This window comes from Symsagittifera roscoffensis, chromosome 8 (assembly GCF_963678635.1).
Source record: "Symsagittifera roscoffensis chromosome 8, txSymRosc1.1, whole genome shotgun sequence".
Classification (NCBI taxonomy): domain Eukaryota; kingdom Metazoa; phylum Xenacoelomorpha; order Acoela; family Convolutidae; genus Symsagittifera; species Symsagittifera roscoffensis.
The window spans coordinates 11,159,056-11,182,285 of record NC_087069.1 but is presented as its reverse complement, the minus strand read 5'-3'; the positions used below and the strand labels follow the sequence as shown (position 1 = coordinate 11,182,285).

The following is a 23,230-nucleotide window of genomic DNA, read 5'->3' as shown; positions in this document are numbered from 1 at the left end:
CTTCTTACTCAAGCTGTCGGCATTCTGATGTTTATCTTGCGTTCTATGCTCAATTATCATGTTGTATCCGTCCAGGCGAACTATCCACCTCCCAATGTAACTTTGGTCCATTGAGTACGTTTTCAGCCAGCTCAGTGCTCTGTTGTCGACTTGCAACTTGAATGGTTCACTGCCCAAGTATGCCCTGTATTTCTCGACAAAGGTAACCACCGCGAACATCTCAGCTTTCGGTGCTCCGTACTTCATTTCCGTGTCACTCAGGACTTTGCTCCCGTACGCTATTGGTCTCAAGACTGTCTTCCCATTCCATTCTTGTTCTTGGTGAAGAATCCCAGAAATCGCGACTACCGACGCATCCGTGTCCAGCACGTACATCCCTTTCTCAGTCGGCATACCCAAGACTGGTGCCTCACACAGCTCTTTCTTTATCCTCTGGAATGACTCTTCTGCTGCGTTGTTCCACGTGAACTTCTTGCCCTTGTGTCTCATTAATTGTTGCATCGGGTATACCTTGTCTGCATAGCCTTTGATGAACTCTCTATAATAGTTAGCGAAACCCAGGAAGCTCATCAACTGGTGCTCTGTCTTCGGTGATTTCCAGGTCAGGACTGCTTCCACGGCGTCCGTATCAGGTCTGATGCCGTGCTTGTCTACCATCCTGCCCAAGTATTTTATTGAGTCCTTGAGTATCTCGCACTTTGATGGTTTACACTTTAGCCCCGACCTCTTCATGCATGCAAACACTTCGTCTAGTCTCTCAATGTGGTCTTCCAGTGTTGGCGTCGCTATTAACACGTCATCCACGTAGCACATTACCAGGTTGCCATACTTCTTCGTTACGCCTATCAGCGCGTGTGCCATCAACCGCTGAAACGTGGCTGTGGCATTGCAAAGTCCAAACGGCATCCGTTTCCATTGAAACAGACCCAACTCGCAGGCAAACCCTGTCTTGTCCCTGTCCTGCTTCCTTAGTGGTACTTGCCAAAAGGCTGAGCCTAAATCAAGAGTCGTAAAAAATTTTGCATCACCTAACTTCGAGAGGCTCTCATCAATCCTAGGTATGGGATAGGCATCCTTCACCGTGACGGAGTTCAGGTATCGAAAGTCACAACAAAACCTTAACTGGTCGCCTTTCTTTTTGGCCATCACTACTCCACACGCCCACGGTGACTTGGATGGTTCTATCATGTCATACTCTAGTAACGTCTCGATCTCTTTCCTACACGCGTCCGATTTGTGTGGGGTCATGCGCCTCGCCCCCTCCCTGTGTGGTACCGCGTTTTCCTCAAGTTCTATTTCATGCTCAACGAAATTGCAACACCCGATATCCGCCTTATGCCTCGAAAAAACATCCTCGTTCCGCTCTAGTACGTCCTTGATGGCTTCGAGCTGTTCATCTTTCAGTTTGCCCCTCAAATGTTCAATCTCCGGCAGAACCGGTTTTTCATTTTGCATTTCATCTAGTGTGGGTCGCTCTGGAAAGTTCGAACAGCTCGAAAGACCATCATCCGTTTCTGACTTAAGTGATTTAATAAGACCTGAAGAATCTTTTATTTTCTGCAATCGTCTCAAGATACAAATTTTGTCCCTGTGATTGGGACAATCAACAACTTCATTTTGTTTTGAGTTCTCAATTGTTTCATATCGAGTTTTAACCGGTAAAGCATATCCCAGTTTCCTCCCTCTCTGTATCGTGATCGGTATATCAAGGGTATTCAACAAGACACTGACGCAGAGGCCGCTCTTCGTTATCGAAAATGATCTTCCTAAAACAGCAGCACTTTGACTATTAGGATTCGGAACTATGCACACTTGCTTGTTGTCACTTAGTTCATTGTAATTTTTCATCCTCAAACTTACGATTGCCGCTTCATTAGCCTTTAGCCTCACCCTCCTACTCAAGAATACCGGTGCTTTGTTTTCATTTACCATTATTAAATTTACCGGTTTGATTGCGTACCTCCTATCCGGGTTCCGTATCCTGAACATTGCGTTATTTAAATCAATCGTTACGTCGAAATTCCTGATGAAGTCTCTGCCCAAAATGAATTGGTCAGACTCATCTAGGTTTTCTACCACGATAAAGCTCATCCACAGGTTACGTTCCCCCAAATTGAGGGCTATTATCGGCGTCCTGCCCAGCACCCGTAGGGCCCCTTTGTTTGCAGCTGACAGCCGTATTCTCGAGTCTATCAAGTCACCTTTGTCAAAGCCCATCTTCTCCCAAGTTTCGATTGGTATAACGCTCAAGACTGCTCCCGTGTCAAGCAACCCACGCAACTGAGTCTTTTTGCCACTTATATCCAGCACGTGCCCTGTCACATCTGCCTCCGTCCCGATGTGCATCGCATCTTCCTCAAGCATGGCGCAGTGTCCAATCGATCTCACTTTCAATTCTTCTTTCCCTACGTAGATTTGTCCAATTAGGTCTTCGTCACATGTTATCATTGTCTTGGTATAGATGTTAATCCCATCTATATTTAGCATCACCTCGTGTGGACCGTAAGCTTCAGTATATCTGCTATCAACACGTACCGACTTGCTGCCCCCTCTCATGAGTAGTGCTCTCAGTGCTCTAGAAGTCGTTTGTGGGCTTATACCACTCAAATAGTCTGCATACACGTCAATGTGCATTATCGTCTGGTCGCTCGGCTCGCCCAAGTTTCTGGTTACCTCGTGGCCGCCCACTGTGATTATCGATATGCCAAAAAGTTTACCTGTCACCATTTTCACAGTATTGCAATTCCCTGTCTTCGTTGAGCCTGGTACAGCCTCTGGTATTTGTTTCGATCCGGTTAATGCTTCGTTAAAATTCTGTCTTTCTATCTCCAGCTTTAGTCGTTGCTCTATTTCTTTCGCAGCCAGATCCTGTTTCACTTTGGCAATTGCTTCCGTCGCCGCTTTCTCATAATTTATCTCTAGAGAGTTCCCTGCCGCGGATTCTATGGCATCATTAACATGTGATACAGCTTTCACTGTCTTCGTCGGCAATTCCGTGCTTGGTGCTCCTAAGTTCCTCGATTCAAATTCGTTTTGCCTGTTCCGCTGATTCTGCACCGCCGCTAATGCCAACTTATGTTTAGGGTGACTCTGGTCCTTGACCGCTTCCCAGAACAAGGGACAATCCATTCGGAAGTGCCCCTCCTGGTTACAGAAGAAGCATCTTGCGCCTATCTTGATGATTAAGCCACTATAGTACTCGTGTTCCTCCATCTGGCTCATGTCCTCCTCATCTGGTGCATATCCTAGACTCTTCATGCCTTGTTTGTATGTTGTGCAGTCAGCCACGTGGTGATCCGCCGACCCGCAGTTCGCGCATGATCTGCGCTTGTCCATGTCATCTCTAGGTTTGTACCATGACGACCTCTGCGGTTGACTTTCCCCTTGCGTGTTCCTGTTTTCTGAATACGAGTATTTCTTGGGTTTCATCAGCATGTATTCCCTTGATTTCTGTCTCATTTCTTCTGGGGTTGGTGCGCTGTCTTTCGACAATGTGTAGTATGTTGCTAACATTGTCCTTAAGTCGTCACTTTTTACCCCATCAATGAACTTCGAGGCAATGCTAAAGTTTCTTCTGTTTGTCGACTCCTCTGGGTCACTCCTTCTTCTCAAGCTCTCGAGATCATCTAGGAACCGATCTATTGACTCGTCGTCCCTCTGCCTTCTCTTTTCAAATCGCATCATCGCTTGGTGACCCTTCATGCCTGACCCGAATCGATTCAGTAATATCTCGAAGATCTTGTCCGCGGTATCGCGTTCTTCTTCTTTCTTCGCAACCACGCATTTTAATGCTGTGCCTTCTAAATTGCTGAGTATGGCTGTGCATGCTTGTCTTTCATCGTTCAACTTGTCTTGCTCTAGATGTAATCTCATCACTTCCACCCACGTGTCAATGCATCCATCTGAGTCGTCTTTGAATTCTTTTGGCTTCTTGAATGTTTTTCTTGATTTCCCATCTCTCCTATCGCTCGAGTTAGTGTTCCTCGTGGCGAAGGCCTCTAGAGTCCTGTTCATCATCTCCCAAGTGTTTGCCCATGTCATAGCATCCGGACCTGCGTTGCTGTTAGCTGTTGAGTCCCCCGGACCAGTCGTTGTACTTGACATTCCCTTCTTCATGATTGTTTTAGCAGCTGTTGGTGCTATGCTCACCGTATCCCGGGTTAAGGGCAACGGTGTCGATTGCCGTTTGTTCCTTTGTAGTTCCACAAAGTCAACTCTGGTGCCTTGCGCGCGATCCGCTGCCGGTCTTTCTTGTGAGGTAGAATTACTCAAGATTGCATCCAATTTCGCCTGTATTGCACACGAACTCTCGGCCTGATTTTTGCTCATTGTGTCCATTCTCTTTTCCAGGCTACCTAATTGGCTGTTGACATCATCATATCGGTTTTTTAACTGTTGCAAATCTTTTTTGATGTTCTTATCTCGTTCTTCATTGGTGGTTTCTACATTATCTGACATTTCCTTGAGTCTCTCTTCTGTTGCCTTGGCCAGGTTAAAATAACTATCCAGATACTCGTTTTTGTTGTATCTTAATTCTTTTCTTATCACTTCTCTGTCCTCTTCGCTGTGCTTCAGCTTTTTGTCGATCTGATTCAGTTTCGCCATCAAGTCACCTAGCTCAAGAGTAGCCTCTTCATGGTCAGCCGTCGGTTTTTCTTCGGCCGTTGCTTCTGCTCTAGTTTGTCCCTCTCTCGGATTGGCTTCTGTCGTCTTCGTGCTCACTGTTCCAAATGTTCGTGCTCTTTCAGCTTTTGGTTCTTCAGTCACGTTCTCTTTCGTTTTTATTCCGACCATCATCGCCAACCTTTCTGTAAAAGATGTCTTTTTTACTTGAGAGTCTTCTTTCACCGTTTCTTCGGTGTTGCCTATTGCATCTTCCACGTTGTCTATTGGTGAGAATTCTATGGGTTTCGAGTTTGGTTCTTCTGCATTGGGCATTGGAGTTGACTCCGTCGCTATCTTCCTTGTTTCATCAACACTTTGATCAGGTGTCTCTAGATCAATCTCGATGGTGGGTTCTACTCGTTCCCCTTCCATGCCCTCTCTTGCTCTGTTCTCCGCTGTACTCCTTGTGCTGACCATGTTAACTGAAAAGTTCTTCTTTGTTATCTTTGGGCCCATTGATGTTGTTTTGCGTAGCGACGAATTATACTTTGCTTCGGTAGGTCTTTTTTCAGCTACCGGTACCCTGCTCCGCCTCATTATTTCTATTTACAATTGCTTTTATTTACAATTTTACTATATACACAATCCTATTCTAAGAATAAAATCTTTCGGGAAGGAAGAAAAAAATATATACAACGTGGTGAAAACCTTGTTTCAGTTCTCTTTATTAACTTTTCGAGAAATTTTCCTTATTTGTGGTCTCAACCGTACCTGGTTCCAATTAGTCTTGTTCTATCTTAATTCTGTCTTAAAACACTTCTTGTAATTTTACTTCAATTTTTTTTTTTTTTACACTGTCCCAAGACTTCCAATTGCCGTCCCTACTCTTCTTTGTACCGTCCCAGGCTTCTTTCTCCTGTCCCAAGACTGTTCGGTACCGTCCCAGTACTCTCCGGCCGTGTCCCAAGACTCTTGTCCAAGACTACTGTCCCAAGGCTAGTGTCCCAAGACTACTGTCCCAAGACTAGTGTCCCAAGACTAGTGTCCCAAGACTAGTGTCCCAAGACTAGTGTCCCAAGACTACTGTCCCAAGACTACTGTCCCAAGACTAGTGTCCCAAGACTAGTGTCCCAAGACCCTGTCCCAAGACCCTGTCCCAAGACCCTGTCCCAAGACCCTTGTCCCAAGACCCTGTCCCAAGACCTTGTCCCAAGACCCCGTCCCAAGACCTTGTCCCAAGACCCTGTCCCAAGACCCTGTCCCAAGACCTTGTCCCAAGACCCTGTCCCAAGACCCTTGTCCCAAGACCTTGTCCCAAGACCCCGTCCCAAGACCTTGTCCCAAGATCCTGTCCCAAGACCCTGTCCCAAGACCCTTGTCTCAAGACCCAAGACCTTGTCCCAAGACCCTGTCCCAAGACCCTTGTCCCAAGACCCTGTCCCAAGACCCTGTCCCAAGACCACTGTCCCACGACTGTACTGTCCCAAGACTGTCCCCAGACTGCTCTGTCCTAAGACTTCTTCGGCACTGTCCCAAGACTGTTGACAAGTGTCTGGGTGGTGGGACTTCTTCCCTCTTCGTTATGGGGACTTCTTGATTCGCCGTACCTTGTACCACCACTCAAGCTCTAGTAAAATTTTCCCAAAATCCTCTCTTAAAAACCAAATGCTGACCCCCCTTTTTCTTATTTCTCTTTTTGGCTACCTCTATTTCAATGTTCCAAGTAACTTGAGACCAAAACCTGTGCGCAGGTATCTTGTGATCACCTGTTCGTACAAAATTTTAACTTAAATCCTCACCAAAATGCAACAAAAATCTAAGCAAGAAAAAGTAATAAAAACAGAAAGATGAGCCCACCTAAAATTCAAAGGTGACAAATGTCCACCTTCTATCGAAAAAAAAATGTCTTGTACCTAATTGCCACGCGTTTCCTTCCCCCCTGCTAGCGATCTTATGGGGTATTACAAAAACTGTCTATGTCCCTTCCCCCCTACCAATCCGACCAGGGTACCTTCCTTAACTCGAGTTCAAATTTCGATACCCACCTAATATTACCAACGCGTGTTAATTTCTAATGTAACTAAGTCAACGATGTCGCCTAATTAGTTACTCTAATTTCCCCCTTTTTACAATTTACAACCGCCAACCTCTAACTTAACCAGCCCCCCTTCTAACCTCCCCCCTTTTTAGCCCCCCTTCTTAAGCCTAAAATTACCTTAAGCGCCGGGTGCTAAACCTCTCAAGAGAAAACCGTAGACCTGTCTCCAGGCCTGCTCAAGTAAAAACGTTCCTCAAAACCGGGGGATGTCGCTTATCCTATTTTACACTTATCTCCTATAATGTAATGTGGATTTTAACGATACCCGTTCTGCCCAACTTGAGAACTCGAGAGTTGCCAAATCCTTCTTGGCTGCTTTCCCACTCGACTGGTCACCTGTTCCAGTCCAGTCTCCTATTGGTTCAGCTCAAGTGTCCCTGAACCACTTTCCCACTCGGCTGGTCACCTCTTCCAGTCAAGTCTCCTATTGGTTCAGCTCAAGTGTCCCTGAACCACTTTCCCACTCGGCTGGTCACCTCTTCCAGTCAAGTCTCCTATTGGTCCAGCTAAGTTCCAAGCTATCTGAAAACCCTTGACAACGCCCCACTTCGGGCACTTTATTCAGTTTACTGGTTCAAATTGCTAGGTTGATCGAAACGATCGAACTTGTAAAACAGTATGGGTATACTATTTAATTAATATAAAGGTTTGATCCAACTAATCTGGTGTCAAAGTCACTGTCTTTTTTCGTTTTATGGTTTTTGTTCCTTTTTCTATTCTTTTTTTTTTTGTTTTTGTTTTGCTTTTTGTCTTTTTGCTCGTGTTTTTGTCCCCCTAGTTGCCCCCCTTTACTCGGTTAGCTAAGCCTCGTTCGGAGAGCGTACCAGGAAATTTTCTCGAGTTTTCTTAAAAAGCTATCACGGTACAACCGGAAGGTTTGCACGTTCCTGTCGAACCGTACCGCCGGTACTCTAGAATGGGCATTCAGCCCGAAGCTGTCTCAAGTGGGTTCGACTCCGTAGTCTTGATGTCGTAAACACCCAGGAGCGCCATAAAAACACTATGTAACATTCGTCTACTGCAGTCACACATGAGGCTTAAGAGAAATAGGCCCTATAACCACTGGCTCAAGGGTCAGGGACACCATCTCTTGTGTTTTTCTACCTCAAGAACGGTCGGAGCCAGTTCGGTTCGTTTGTGACATGAGACTACGACCCGTTACAGCTTAAAGGCTACTACTAAAATATCCCCCCACTCTAGAATTAGAAACGTCCCCATACTTAGGTCTCTAGATACCCAAAATACATGAACGCCGTTAAAAACCGGGTTGGAACAATCCGTTAAGTTACTTTTTATTATACAGTGGAACTTTGATCCATTTCAGATGGATCAACCTAAAACTCGCCTTACCTCAACATAACAATCATAAAACACACTCTAGGAATTTAAATTAAGTACTCACATTGTAGCACGCTCAAGAACCAGGAAGTAAATAAGTCGGTAAGCAACTCAAGAATTAATAAAGTAACTAAAATGAGTTTAATGTTAGTCAGTTTTAATAAAAATAACAAGTTTTTTCTCTAGACTGTAAGTTCTCGTGAACCATTGGGACACTCTAGCTGTCCACCTTTCCACCGAAGGTTCACTCTGGTCCAGTTAATAATAGTACTCCAGTCACAACAATCCAGTTCGTGGGAATGCTCTCGTCTCTGTTTTAGATGGGACAGCTCTACTCTTGTTCTATTGTGACAGAAATTGCGAATAGCAATTTCCCACTGCTTTATTTAGTAACTTTCCCGCGATTGTTACTCGATCGTTCTGACTTCTCTTTTCTGATTTTCAGTTATCGCGAGAAAATCGTGCATGACAGGTTCCATTCGAAATTTTGAAAAATTAAATTTCACTCCAAAATCAAGTGTTTTTTGCTTCTCTCAAGGTCAAACTTCCGAATATGACCGACTGGCACATACTCCCCGGACTCGAGATCGATGTCCTCATCGCGTGCTGTCTTCTGCCAGTGAGTCCCAGAAAACCGAGTGTTACTCAAGATACAGTGCCAGTGGTCATTTACAGAAGTTTGCAGCAGACTTAAGCTTATCTACACCCCAAATTTCACAGCCATGTAAAATTTTCACACTATCGCTAAACAGCAATCAAAATCTGCACACACCTGCACCCTTGAATTCTTGCTTTCCAAGCCAATCATTTAAAATTTCTTTTGTCCTATTCAATCAGGAAATTGTCATGCAGCATTTTGATTTATATAATAAATATAGTATATTAATAACAATATTTGCTTTTTTAAAACTTCTTTTTCGTGAATCCAAGTTTCACCCGGATCCACGCTCAAGCCCCCCTTTCCCTCTCAAGACTCAAGATCCATTCGAGCCACCTGCTCATCTCGCACTCTTCGCCTTGGAGGTACTGCATCCTGAAGTACTAGATACGGCAAACTGTCTCAACAGTTCCTCTTCATCATCGGAGCTAATCACAATCTCCTCCCAAGCCTTCAGCTGCTCGTAGGATCGCATCCATTCTCTTTGCTCTTGCAACCTCTTTGCTTGGTTGGGTAGTGCCTTCACCCTAGATTCCCGGTTCAAACAAAAGGAGTTGTGCAGGCTCAAGCTCACGTTCTTCGCCAGGTCCTCCTCTAGTATCGATTCCCTCGCCTTGGTATTGTCTCTAGACATCTTACCCACTCTCTTCCATCCTGTCGTGATTGCATTACGATGGGTTAACAGGGGTCTCTTGAAAGCTTCCGGCCCAATCTCGGCCTGGAACTGTCGATACTCCTTTTGATGTTTTCTCATGTGATCTTTCGTTGTCATGTACAACCAGGACGTCAGCGTTGCCCGAAACCATGGGAAGTACCTCAAACGGCTCCAGACATGTCTGACTTCCGTTGGTATGGCGAATACCTTGCACGCAGTCTCAAACAACTTTGGCTCAAAAGGAAAATTCTAGAGTCTTGAGTCTTGAGAGGGAGGGGGCTCGAGGGAGGGGGCTCGAGGGGGCTCGAGGATGAAATCTGGCTTCACGAAAAAGAAATTTTAACAAAAAGATATTGTTATTAATATGCTAGATCTATTATATAAGTCAAAATGCTGCATGACAATTTCCTGATTGAATAGGACAAAAGAAATTTGAAATCACCAGCTTAAAAAGCGGGAATTCATAAGGTGCAGGTGTGTGCATATTTTGATTGCTGTTTAGCGATAGTGCGAAAATTTTATATGGTGGAAAATTTTGGAAGGTAGATAAACTTAAGTCTGCTGCAAACTTCTGTAAATGACCACTGGCACTGTATCTTGAGTGACACTCGGGCTTCTGGGGATTCACTGACAGAGACAGCACGCGATGAGGACATCGATCTTGAGTCCGGGGAGTATGTGCCAGTCGGTCATGTCTGGAAGTTTGACCTTGAGAGACACGAAAATACGTAATTTTGGAGTGGAATATTAATTTTCAAAATTTCGAATAGAGCCTGTCATGCTCAGTTTTCTCGTACCAACTGAAAACACAAAGTGAAAAATGAGAACGACCGAATTTACAATTGCGGGAAAATACCCAAGAGAAACAGCAGGAAATTGCTATTCGCAATTTCCAGATATAAAATAGGACACGAGTAGAGCTGTCTTATCCCGAAATAGGAGGAGAGATAATAAAAAGAAGAGAGAACAACTATTCGGAACAAACTAGAGTGAACCTTCAATGAAAAGGTGGACAGCTTGAGTGTCCCAATGGTTCATACAAAAGCTCAAATTCTAGAGCCAGAATTTACTTCTGTTACCAAAACTGACCAGTATCAAACTTATTTAGTTATATTATCTGATTCTTGAGTTGCTTACCAATTTAATTACTCCCTGTACTCGAGTACATCAACATGTGAGTCCCTAATTTAATTTTCTCGAGTGTGTTTTATGATTGTTATGTTGAGATAAGGCGAGTTTTAGGTTGATCCATCTGAAATGGATCAAGGTTCCACTGTCCAATAAAAAGTAAGTTAACGGATTGTTCCGATCCTGTTTTTAACGGCGTTCGCGTATTTTGGGTATTTTGAGACCTAAGTATGGGGAAGTTCTTATTTTCTAGAGTGGGGGATATTTTGGTAGTAGCCTTTAAGCTGTAACGGGTTCCAGTCTCATGTCGCAAGCGAACCGAATTGGCTCCGACCGTTCTTGAGGTAGAAAAACACAAGAGATAGTGTCCCTGACTCTTGAGCCAATGGTTATAGGGCCTATTTTTCTTAAGCCTCATATGTGACCGAAGTAGGCGACTGTTACAAGTTTTCTCGCTATCTACTCTGTCGATTCTGATATCAAAGCTTTAATCAAAACAACAGGTTTTTGAAAACCTACCGTTTGATTTGGCTATACTTAGTTTATTTTAGAAACAAATTATGGACTTAAACAAGTTAAATATTTGAAACTTTTGCAATTTTTTGGAAACTTTTTGACTCAACGCAATAACTACAGTGCATATTCTCAGCTTGTGTTCAATCAAAAAACCTGGTTTTGGGAATCTTCTCTGCTTAGGCGGCCTCCATTTGCTTTTCTGCAGAAAAAACTAATGAATTTTGGAAAGGCTTTTCACCGTTTCTTATAACTATAACTTTTGACCGTTTTTTTTCTAGAATTTTTCTTTGTTTTTTCTTAAAAATTGCACAATCAAGTCTGAGATGAAAAGTTCAATTGAAAGAAGCGGGTGCGATAATTGTTTTTGCAGAAGCCAGCCGCGGCTCCTCAATTTGTAAGAGAAATGATATCTCCCTTGGAAAATTGATTATCTCAATTATTTTTCTCTTACCTATTTTAGTAGAGAAACAACTATGGTTTTAGGCAAAGTCCAGTTTCTGTAATCAAATTTTTCAGGCCCCATCCTTATAGCAAATTCTTTCAATATCAAACACGTGCATCCAGGTTTAACTGGCCCCTAGTTTTTTTTTTTTACCGAGACACGAAAAGTTTGGTTCACTTAGATTTTTCAACATTCGTTTTTTTTAAATACTTTTATGTTTGTTTCGTATCGCAAGTTAAACTTCTAATATTTACCTTCAGCTATTCGTTTCACACTTTAGCTCTCAATACTTTGATTTCTTCTCCTTTAAGAAATTGTCTAAACTTGACAAAATTTTAACTCAAATTACGCGCGTCGCTCTAGACTGTCTTGTCTCATGTTCTGAAAATATTCAATTGATTCACTGGATATTTTTGTTTTGCCCTGCTCCGCCCTATGTAGAGATGTTCCGCCCTATTTTTTTTTTCAGAAATCAAAATGTATACTTTATTTTAGAGTTTAAAATGTCAGTAGCTGAACGCCTTAAGGCATCTATAGAAAAGCGTAAAAAAGCTGAAATGCTTCGAGGCAAAGTTGATTCTGATAGTCCATTTTCGCCTCGCCAACTGGAATCTGGAGTCCACCATCAAACTGCCATAGTCAATGTCTACTCATCTGATGAGATTTATCTCATTAGTTTATTGAAGAATGCGTCTTTTATTGAAAGCTTGCAAAACTTCACATCGAAGTTGAGTTTGAACCCTAATAGCGTCAAGAAAGTGATGCCCAGCCTTGCCAGGGTTAACGAGCTCATCTTGTTTTACAACCAGAAAATAGAAACCTGGATAAGATGCAGAATACTGAAGTTCAATGAAGCTGCAACAGTGGAGCTCTTTGGGATCGACCACGGATATTATCTTTCAGGAATCCCTATATCCAAATGTAAAGTTTTTCTAGAAGACACTCCCGAGATCCTAAAATCAACGGATGGCATTGCTCATCGAATGGCTATCTTCGGCGTAAAAGATAAAGATTTCGTAGCCAACGATTTCAAAAAATTCACTTTGGATAAGCGAAGCGATATTTTACTAACAGCCTTTGTTTCGACTGCCAGTTCAAAATCGGGCATAAATTACGGTTCATTGGAGTTGAATGGGTGTTCATTCCTGACAACAGTAACCGAGTCGTTGGCCGATAAGTTATCGATTCCGTTTACTTTGCACGACGTTAAATGTCAGGTGCCCTTTTGTGGAACGATAGTTTTTGCAAGAGATCCAAGTTTCATTTACGTCCATCCGCATGCTCCCAGAGATTTGAAGCTTCTGAAACATTTGATGACTGAAATAGGATTTGCAATATCTGCCGGAAACGTCGAAAATCTTCAAGAAAGGGAAAAGTATGAGACAGGGACGTACGTTTTAGCCAAGTTTTTGGATCATAATTATTACCGAGCGGAAGTTATAGATCATGTTGATTCAGAGCGGATAAATTTGCTATTTCTGGACTACGGAAATAAGAGTTGCATCCGTGCTGAAAATGTTCGTGTTTTACAGGATAATTTGAGAAGAATACCCCGCATGGGTTTTGCGGTGAAATTGGACTCAGTGATTAGCCGCAACAAATCTGGCAAGTACCAAAGAGATGTTGAAATATTTTGCTATAAATTGTCAACTCTCTACTCGAATGTTGAAAACGCGTTTGAAATTACACTAAATGATAACTTGGATGATGATGGAATTTTCCCAGCTAAATTGAAATTATTGAAACCTGTCGAGGGCGATGAGCCGAATGCTGATTTAGCCGAATCGATCTCAATAGTAAGCACAGGAATGCTGAAAGAAATCAGCAGTGGTTGCGAGATATACAAGGAAACAGAACTCGAAGACAAAATTAATGTAGGCAAAAATCATAAAGCGCTTATTTATGAATCGAATTCAAGACAAAATACTTTTTCTGCTCTACTGCATGAAAATTTTGATGCAGTGTTGACCGATTTAATGGAGATCAAAATGAAGCTTAAATGTCAGTTTCTGCCTTATAAAGCAAGCTATAAACACGGAGACTTAGTTTTGTTTGATGTCCCTGGCGAGATGAATCCAGAGGATCTGCCTTTCAACAGAGGGATGGTTGTTGAGTTTAACGAAAGCGAAAGCTCAGTCCTCGTTAAAGCATTAGAGCTTCCACAAAAATTTAACTTACATACAAAAGAAGTTATCCCTTATTTGAAAACATTCAAATTGTCCCCTAGAGCAACTTATAAATGCGTTTCATCAGAAGATATCCAGTCTCATGACTTTACTGATGGAGAATACATGGCAACTGTGCAGTTTGAGAATAATTGTATTAAAAGTATTGATGGATCAAATTATAAGCTAGTGAGAAAGTTGACAGAACTGAGTTAGCTAGCTGTTTAAAATACATTGAAAATTTTAATCAAAATTGTTAGTTTAAATTCATTTTTTTTGTGATGTGCGGTTACTAGTCGTTTAATTGCATAGTGTAAAACGAGGAAAAAGCTTTACTATGAAAGAAAGCAAGGTCTCTTGATCGAAATTATTGGTAGAAATGCGATCCTGGCTGTAAACTTATGAAAGAACTCCTAGCGTATTATTGTATAGATGGAGCGATTCTGATTCTGCTTAGATAAAAATTTTATCTAAGCGAGCTTTCGAGCGTTATGTCATCTGGTCAGTCTATTTTTTTGTCTTAACGAAGTGGCACATTTTGGTGTATAGTTTTGTGTTGCGTTTTCGTCGTTTGTTTTTTTTAAGTTTTCAAGGAGTTACGTTTTTTGAATGTTCAAAAGTTTTTTAAAAAACCTTGATTGAAAACAACACAATAAAAAGAACTTTGATTGAAAGCAAAACTTTGATTGAAAACAGTTATATGATGGCTTGTCGGCACTTAAGGAGGGTATTAGCAAAGTAATCTCTAATTATGAAAAACTGTTTGAAAAAATTACTTGAAAATTAGAAATTTTCAATTATCTGATGTGCTGCTGTCGAAGGTACTCTCATGATTGCAGTTAAGGCAGTTACCTATGACTGCTCAAAAAGTGGTCGTTTCCGAGATATGGCAATTTTCATTTTTTTTGCAAAAAAATACTAGTAACTAGTTTCTTTTTCCCAAAAAATACTGAATGATGTTTAATAATTACTTACACTGGATTACACTTGATGGAAGCAATCGATACATATCATTGATTTTTAAATTAAAATAAGAAAAAAGAGTCGGAAATTTAAAAATAATTAGGCTGGCTTATGAATCCCATTTGAACGGGATTTGATGCTTTCGCAATAGAAGCTGTTTCAAATTTTAAATCAAAAGTTCAGTTGTATGCTGTCAGCCATATTATGATTTCGTTTGCGAAGATCTGAAACCCATTAGTTTTGAAGATTTGACAGTTTTAGTTTAAAAACCTTTCAGTCAAAGTTCTTTTTATCGTTCAAATTTTGAAATCAAAAGCTTTGTTGGATTCCCTCGTCTTTTGTTACGAATGCATTCTTTTCGCTGTCTTTTTTCCTTAACTTTTTTATGATACGCAGCTTTTATGTTCACTAATTTGAGTGAAGAACCGGAGGTGCGTTAAACAATAGTTTAATAAATTAAATCAGATGTTTTTAAATGATGATTAAATAAAGTTTCGTTTCAAGTTTTTCGGGCTTGTTTTTGAGCTAAAAAGACAATTATCCAAAGATCAGTATTTTTGAATATATGAACACTTAAGTCAAAGTTAACCTAACAGTTGACTGTATAAATATTGCAATACTAGAAATATAATACAGTTTTTTTAGGTTAATGAAACGAAATATGTTTGTTTATATTTTGAATGTATATTATTTATATATAGTAGATTTATGCACAATAAATTTGCTATATTCTACTGAGGTAATCCACCTCTGTCTAGAAAGGTGGTTGAATTAGGTGAAATGAAAAAAAATCTGCTTTAAAAATTGACGTTTAATTCTTCAGATGGAGATGATTGGCGACGATGTTCCGTCTTCGTCTTCAAATCAGCAGTTGGAAGATAATAAAACTTTAATTGAATGTTCTCAGTGTCAAATGATAGCAGATCCCGATGAGCTCTTGAATTGTAAAAGCTGTAGCGATTCAATCGAGCTAATTGATAGACTGTGCGATGTTTGTATAGGGCCTCACGTCCGACGTGGACACAAAATTGTGGATCACAGAGGATACGAAATGTCAGTTTGCGAAAATCACAAGATGATAAATGATCTCTTCTGTGTGCAATGTTCGCAAGTGTTGTGTAATAAATGCCTCTTGAATCATAGAGGTCATGATTATGTAACTGCAGCGGAAAAACGATTAGAAACCAGAAAAGAAATTTTCGAATTTATCAGTAAATTCGAAACACTGAACAAAGACATTAAGTTCCATCAAATGATTCAAAAGGATTCCTCGAAGGAGCTAGACGAAGCATCTGTCATCGCCAATCCAGCTAAAACGGTTGATATTTTGGTGGAAATAATTGGCAACTATTTAAGAAAGTTGGTGTTATCAGATGCACATCTTTCAAAAATAGATGAATTGGCCAAAACGTTTAATGACAATATTATCCAAGCTGCTGAGAAAGCTGCAAAGCATGACAGCTTAGTGAATGAAAGTGAATCAATGGTTGCTTCCCTTCGTGAAAATTTGCAGAAATCAGACGGAGTTTTAGTGGGTACCTTTCTAAGTGCAGTCGAAGACATGAATCGCTCATTGAATGATCAGAGTACAAGTTTGAAAGAGTTTGTATCTTTCACGCCGTTTCACATTGGAGGCGAAAAATTGGAAAGTTTTGCGAGCCAATTTTTGAATGAGTTTCTGAATATGACGAAATGGCCTGAGGTAGCTTACCAGCCTTTTGAAATGATTATAGCTTTCGAAGGCGTTTCATATCCCAAAGTGGAAGAGACGATAGAGGGCAGCATCTTTTGTCCGTCTGAAAGAGGATACTTCGGTGTCGTCTATACTAACGAAGAGACACTGATGTTTTCTCTATTACATGTTTATTCAGTCTCTATGAATAAGCGTTTTTGCAAGTGTAGATCAGGAAACAGGCTACTTCAGCTTGGGAGATATTGCCAACTTTGTGGAAAGGATGAATCTGGGCAAAGAATTGTCCTTTTAAAAGAAAAAGACACACAGATAGCTGAGCAGAACCTAACAAAGATTATACAAGTAAAAAATGTGTCCAAAACTTTGATGCACTTCGCGTTGTTCTTTGTCGGTAAGGTTATTATTGTACATGCTTGTGAACCAATTTATGCGCAGAATAGACATGCTCCAGTGGTCACTTCTGAGCCATTCCCGGATATAATCCCAGCTAACTGCCTACTCGTTTATAGTAGCCCAGAATTCAACGCTTTGATTTGGGATCCAATTCGCAAGGTCATCAGACCTTTAAAACAAGATCAAAGTGTCAAAAACATTTCCTGCAGCGAAAAGCCGGTTTTATTCACTTGTACTTCGGATATGAATCTTGTTGCGATAACTGTTTCATCTAGTGAGAACATAATTATAATTAGTAATGACATATCTACTCAATTAAATTCTGCGATTCATGGTTTGCAGCGCGTTGACGCGTTGTTTCTGACTGAGAAGAAAGTTCTTCTCGCCTGGAACTACAGAAGAAAAATCTGCGTCGCGTTCCGTGAATGCTTACAGGGTTCTGCATCAAGTTGGTTTGTCGTTAAGGCGTTCAAAAAACCAGAACTGAATGACGTACCCGAACAGTACAATGAAACAAAGTGGGAGAGAATTGAACATACCCAAACCGATGTTTATATATTCATATCAAAGGCTCCCTTGCCCTGGATTTTGCCAATATCTGACATCATAGGAAATCTACCGCGCCCTTGAGCAATAAACCTGAAACTGTCTTAATTTTCAGCTCTATCTGCTTTGATCATACTTTGAACAATTAATCTTGGCTATTCCAAATTACTGCATTCCATCTGTTTTGAAATGTATATGACATCGGTTAACCTGGGTTCTTTTTTTTTAAATCTGTGCTTTGAAAATTAGAAATTTAGTGTTTCCATTTAGCGTGTAATTTAGTGTTTCCATTTAGCGACTTTTTGAACAATTAGTTATATTGGACATCGCTACAATATTCGTTGGTGTTTTTTTTTTCAAATTATTGTTCCGATTTTCGATATGAAAGTAACGGAATATTTATGCTCGCGGTGGGTTTTTTCTTCAGACAAACTTCGACTTTTTACCTAGCCATTTTTGACGGTTTTTTTATATCAATCAAAAGTTAGAAGAAGAAGAAGAATTTATTTCTCCATATAGTTGATAATACAAACATCAATTTATTTAAGTTATTAAATCAACAAAATGGAGGGGATAGACAAAAGGCGCAGTATGTGCCTACTTGACGTCTACCAGTTGAACAAATTAGGATTGCAACTAAGTAATAAAGATAAATTTATATTCGAATAAAAATAGGATTGTGGGGAAAATTTTATTTTTCCCTAAAATTAAGCCATCATTAAGGAATAGTTATTACATCTAGTCCTGTCATTTCGGCCAATTCTCATTCCAGCTGGCGAACTAAGAATATGAGAAAACATATGAAAAAAATGTAAGTTTTTTCTTTTTTTTTTAAAAATTTTTCCAAAACATGCGATTTCTCGATAACTACAAGGATTTGGAGGGTCATATTTTCAGCATAGAATCGCAACCCTAGAATGGTTGTTTGATAGCAATTAGCCAGGGGGTACCATTTTTTAAAAATAAAAAATTCAAAGAAATATGTTTTGCGCCAACTCGTAATTGTCACAAATGAAATTATCTTTAAACTTATGAACGAAACTATTCTTAATTTTTTGACATCAATCCAATATTTTCAGGTAAGAGCTTATTTATACTCATAATATTCAATAACTTTGAACCCCTATTAGTCAAAGAACATGATTTTGCCTTATTCTTACAGAATGGTGGAACAAATGTTCGACCTTCTGAAATTCGCGTATTATAGGCAAAAGTTTTTAAAGTAAACAAAGAATTGAGAAAACAAGTTGGATGTTTTTGATTTAGTGATCGTAAACAAAACTTCATCAAATCGTACACATATAGCTCATGAACTGTTAGTATTTTCTTATCAGAAAAGAATTTAGTAATGGTGTCAAATTTCCTTTATGAAGCAGATCATGCGAACAATTTTTCGTTGCATATTCAAAATGGGGGTTTAAAAAGAAAAACTTGTGCCGCCGTAGACGAACAAGCCATATTGTATTATTGGCTTGATATTTGACATATAGTATTTCAGTAGGATGGATCTTGGTACATAATGTCTCATTTTTGATATTACACCACATTGACGACCTAGTTTTGATTGAACATTCTGTATATGGTGAAAAAATTTAAGCTTATCATCTACAATGACACCTAGGTATTTGCAAAAAGGTTTCGTCTGAAAAGTAAAACCAAGTATATCAAAAGAAAGATTGGAAGCACTTCTATCCTTAGTAAAATTAATTAAAGTAGTTTTATCTGAGTTTAAGGTTAATTTATTTGAACCAAGCCAGGAAGAATTTTGGTCAAATCTAACTGGTATTCTTCATAGATAGATTTTTGACATGATATGTTTGTATCATCTGCAAACAGAAAAACATTTGAATTGCAAACTGCGTGCTGTATGTCGTTAATATAAACAAGAGAGGGCCTAAAACAGAGCCTTGCGGAGAAAGCTGAAATTTTTGATGATTTTGCAGTCTTGCCATTTATTTCATTTAAAACTTTAAATACTTGTCTCGAGTCTCCAATACATTTATTAAATTTTTGATAGTAATGATCTTTTTTCGCGATTCTTATAAGTTTTTCAACTTTTTGAAGTTGGTTAAGAAAGTTAACTTTTTTAAGAGAATTCAGTTTGTCTGACTTCCACAATTTGTATATGCGATTTCTTTTTATAAACGATTTCTTCAAGCCTTAGCGAACTAAGGAGCATTAGTTTTGTTTTTGTGTATCATATTACGTAATGGTGCAGAAAGGTTTAGAGATTTCATTAAGCTGTGATTGAACTTTTTGTACGCAAGGTCTATGTTATTATCGCTGATCAGGTTTGCAACTTAACAAAAACTTCATTTTATATTCTTTTGTTAAGAATGACATATCACGATATGAAAAACTTGATAAATCACCTTTAAAGCCAAAATTAAATTTCAATATTATGGGATAATGATCAGAAAAGCATTCATTATCTAATACTTCAATGGTTGGATTTTCTAAACTCCTGATTATAAAATGGTCTATACAAGTTTCAGATGTGTCACTAATTCGAGTTGCAGATTTAATCAAAAGTTCGAACCCATTTGCTGTTATTGTGTTCAGATATGATTGCTGTAACTTATTTTTCTGGAGTGTATCGCTGTTGATATCTCCAGTTAGAATTATTGGTACTTTATACTGAGCAAGATGCTGTAGTTCCTTATCGAGCTCATCGACAAATTGAATTTTGTCATATCGTGGGGGTACATATGCCAACACAACTATAAATTATTTACCACTAACTTCAACAAGGATTGATAAGGATTCTGAAATGCCACTCTCAAGCTGTTCTAATAAGTTAACATTATCGCCTAGCTGTATCATAGTTCCCCCACCTCTTGTTTTTCTGGTATTAGTTATGATGGTATGGAAACCTGTGATTTTAAACAAATTAACATCATCAATTTCCCTAAGCCACGTTTCTGTAAGACATAGTAAGTTTATCGGAGACTCGAGACTACTTAAAAGTGCTTCCACATCTTCGTGGTGTTTTTTTAGTGATCCTACATTAGAAAGTAATAAGTTAACAGTAGCATCAATAATTTTATGGCTAATTGGTTCCTGCACTTTTATCCATTTTACGATACCATTTGTCCGGCTGAGCTCCGGAAAACACCATTGAAACAGTTTCTAACAACATCCAATTTATATTCCAGGAACTGACCACCTTCATACAGCCCATTAGTTTTGTACAACTCATCGTCTGCTTTCCAAATGAAAAAATAGTTCCTTCGCGGGTCCAAGTGGATTGAATTCTCTCATCCGACCTCATGATTTTGAGGAAATTGACTCTCGCAGCACTTAGATCTTCGAATAATTTGATATCTCTCAAATCTTCATGGTTTATCAAATTCTTTTTCTTTTTTAGGAGATAGATTTTCTTTATTCTTCTGGCGAATCTAACAATTACTGGCTTGTTGCCGGCGTTTCGAGATGGTAGCCTGTGCGCAATAGATATATCGTTCTCTGATATTTGGGCCTCTAGTGCATAGCTTATGTCGACAATTTTTTTTATTTTTGTTTCCATCATCTCCCTTTGCCCGGCATTTGTTTCTTTGAGCCCGAGAATTTTCACATTATCCCTGCGTTTGTAGTTCTCTAACAACTCAGACTCCGACAGTGTTTTCAGATTGACCTTCTTTTCGTTGTGAGATATTTCGCCCTTTACCCATATCATTAGTTCATCTTTCACTTTTGATATTGCTTCTGTTATCGCCAAATTTATAACTTCCTTGATTTGCACTTTGATGTCATCAAGCAACTTCGGGATCAACGCATTAACTGAATTTGATATCGCACCTTCGACCTTCTTTGCTAGATTCAGTTTTTCTTCAATAGATGATTCCTCTCCACACGGGCTCAATTCAATGCAAGTTCGTTTGGCAGATGGGTTAGAGCAGACAGGGGTCTGAACATGAAATTTGAGAGGTGGCATCTCAACGTTCGCGCAGTCTTTATCAATGGTATTCATTTTCTTTCTCTGAAACTATTTAATAAGTTTATCATAACAATTAGGCTAATGTTGTCCTGAGCTCAAATTTGAAGATTTTTTTACCTGTGATCATTTTTCGTTTTGGGGGTTTAAAGATTGCCTCTTTGGCCAGTTTGGGACAATTCGCGCTCGATATATTTCGCGCTATTAACGCGTAAGCGAGGTTTAATCCGTCTTAGAAATCCTTCCAAATTGGGTCAATGAAGCTTATATGCCATAATTGAATTGTGAATAGGAGCAAAATCTATCACTTTTTACTTAATATGACGTGTGGGGGATGTTTTCACAAAAAATCGCAATTTTTTTCAATCGATTTTTTAATTTTCTTTAATAACTTTTCAATTTTTCATGTTATTACTGCTCCATAGACCTTAAAAGACAGTCGGAACATTCAGGGCTTCGCCCTGGTACGAGCAGTCCTGTTTTTTGCGTATTTGTTTGTTTCAAGTGCTGCCTCTGTTGGCCCTGATAGCTCCATTGCATGTGATCCCTATCACAGGGAATTTTCATCAGAACTCTCTTTTCTGCAGTACCAATCAAAGACGAAGCTACCAAATGGTCAAATCATACGAACATGCAATCACTTCGAATGGCCTCGATCTCGCCTTCTTCGCATCGGCCACTGAAATAAGTGAAACGTCAGAAACCTGTGTCGCCCGTTTTCTAACAAGTAATGTTAACAGTTCTTCTTTTTGGTTTATAGATGCAGAGTGTTAGTTTGATCATTATCCAGTTATCTTAAGTTTTCAGATTGTCAAAATGCATATAATTTTGCAAAGAGATGTTTTTCAAACTAATTAGTTTTGCTTTATTATTGCCAATTTGGATTCCGACTGAAATACGCAACAATCGATTCGCTAGCAAAATTGGCTGAGCTTATCAGTTTGAAAAACCTGATTTTTTCATCAAATTAAATATGATTCTTGATACTCATGACCACAATATACTTGTCAAGGCGTTAGATTTATATGATGTTACGATTTTTATTTCAAAAAATGGTTTCAAAGCTGTTTGTTGGTTATGTTTCAAGATGTTTCAGTTTACTATACGATCTCGAACATGTAACCTGTTAATGGTGTTGTTCCACAAACTTCAGTTTTCCAACATTTTTTCGTGTTAATGTGATTGACATGCCGCTAGTCTCTCAAATCTCTGATGTTTTTTTGCAGACGATACAGATACTGTCTGGAAATGGCGTCCTGCCAGATTTTCAAAAAATTGTGTTCAACAAATATATGGCTCTTTTTGTAGTTAACTCTAAATAGTGATAAAACTACAGTGCTTACTCCTTATCGAAAAACAGTGCTTATTTACAATAATCCTTATTTTTACACCTCAGTTTTCCAGCTAATGTTTAGGTGAATTATTCGATAATTTTTTTGTCGTTTTGAGATAATATGAGAACATTAATAAATAAGGGCACCACTGTGTTGTTATATATCAAAACTGGTCATTTTGTCCCTTATTAAGAGTAAAGAACGTAATGAAGACTTATATAGGTCTTACTGATTTTTTTTCAGGAAGTATAAAAATTTGTTGACGTGGTTTTGATTTGTCGCGGTTTGACTTGTGATTTCTTTTCAAGTTCAGTGCATTCCCATTGTTAAAAGGAGGGCAATTTCCACTATCGAACAGCATAATTGTAAAGGTCACGATAAACGTGATCGACTTCTGATTTCGAAATTGGAATTTAGTTATCAGATTTCCCAGCGAAGTAAAAGTTTTCTCTAAATTTTCTCATTTTTCTCTAATTGAGTCATTTTCAACTAATAAGTGTCCATCATAAATTGTTTTACAAATTCAAAGAGCTTTAAGGCCATCTAATTTTTTTATTCGAAATTCAAAAGTTGAAGGCTCTTGAAAAAACAACTCAGTTTTTTTTAGTATTCTTGTGTTCGTTACTCTTTTCCACCTGTTAGTTGGCTATGTTGATGTAAGTCTTAGTTACTATTCCTACAATATACAACTAAGTTTTTAGTACGGACTGTTGATGTATGGATGCACGTACATCTGTTTTGCCTTCGACCTTATTTACTTGG

At 39.3% G+C, this 23,230-nt stretch overlaps 1 protein-coding gene across 2 annotated transcripts in view; it reads right to left on the bottom strand.

The window, feature by feature from the left end:
• LOC134853100 (uncharacterized) overlaps positions 1 to 21,204 on the bottom strand; it is a 504,659-nt gene extending 483,455 nt beyond the window's left edge. The window contains exon 1 of one of the 2 annotated variants that reach the window (XM_063869038.1): positions 21,188 to 21,204. The gene's annotated coding sequence lies outside the window, so the exon portion shown is untranslated. Of the gene's footprint in view, positions 1 to 1,526; positions 1,537 to 21,187 lie in introns of those variants that run through there. The other variant, XM_063869039.1, reaches the window with a different exon arrangement.
• Between the last annotated feature and the right edge of the window lie 2,026 nt (positions 21,205 to 23,230).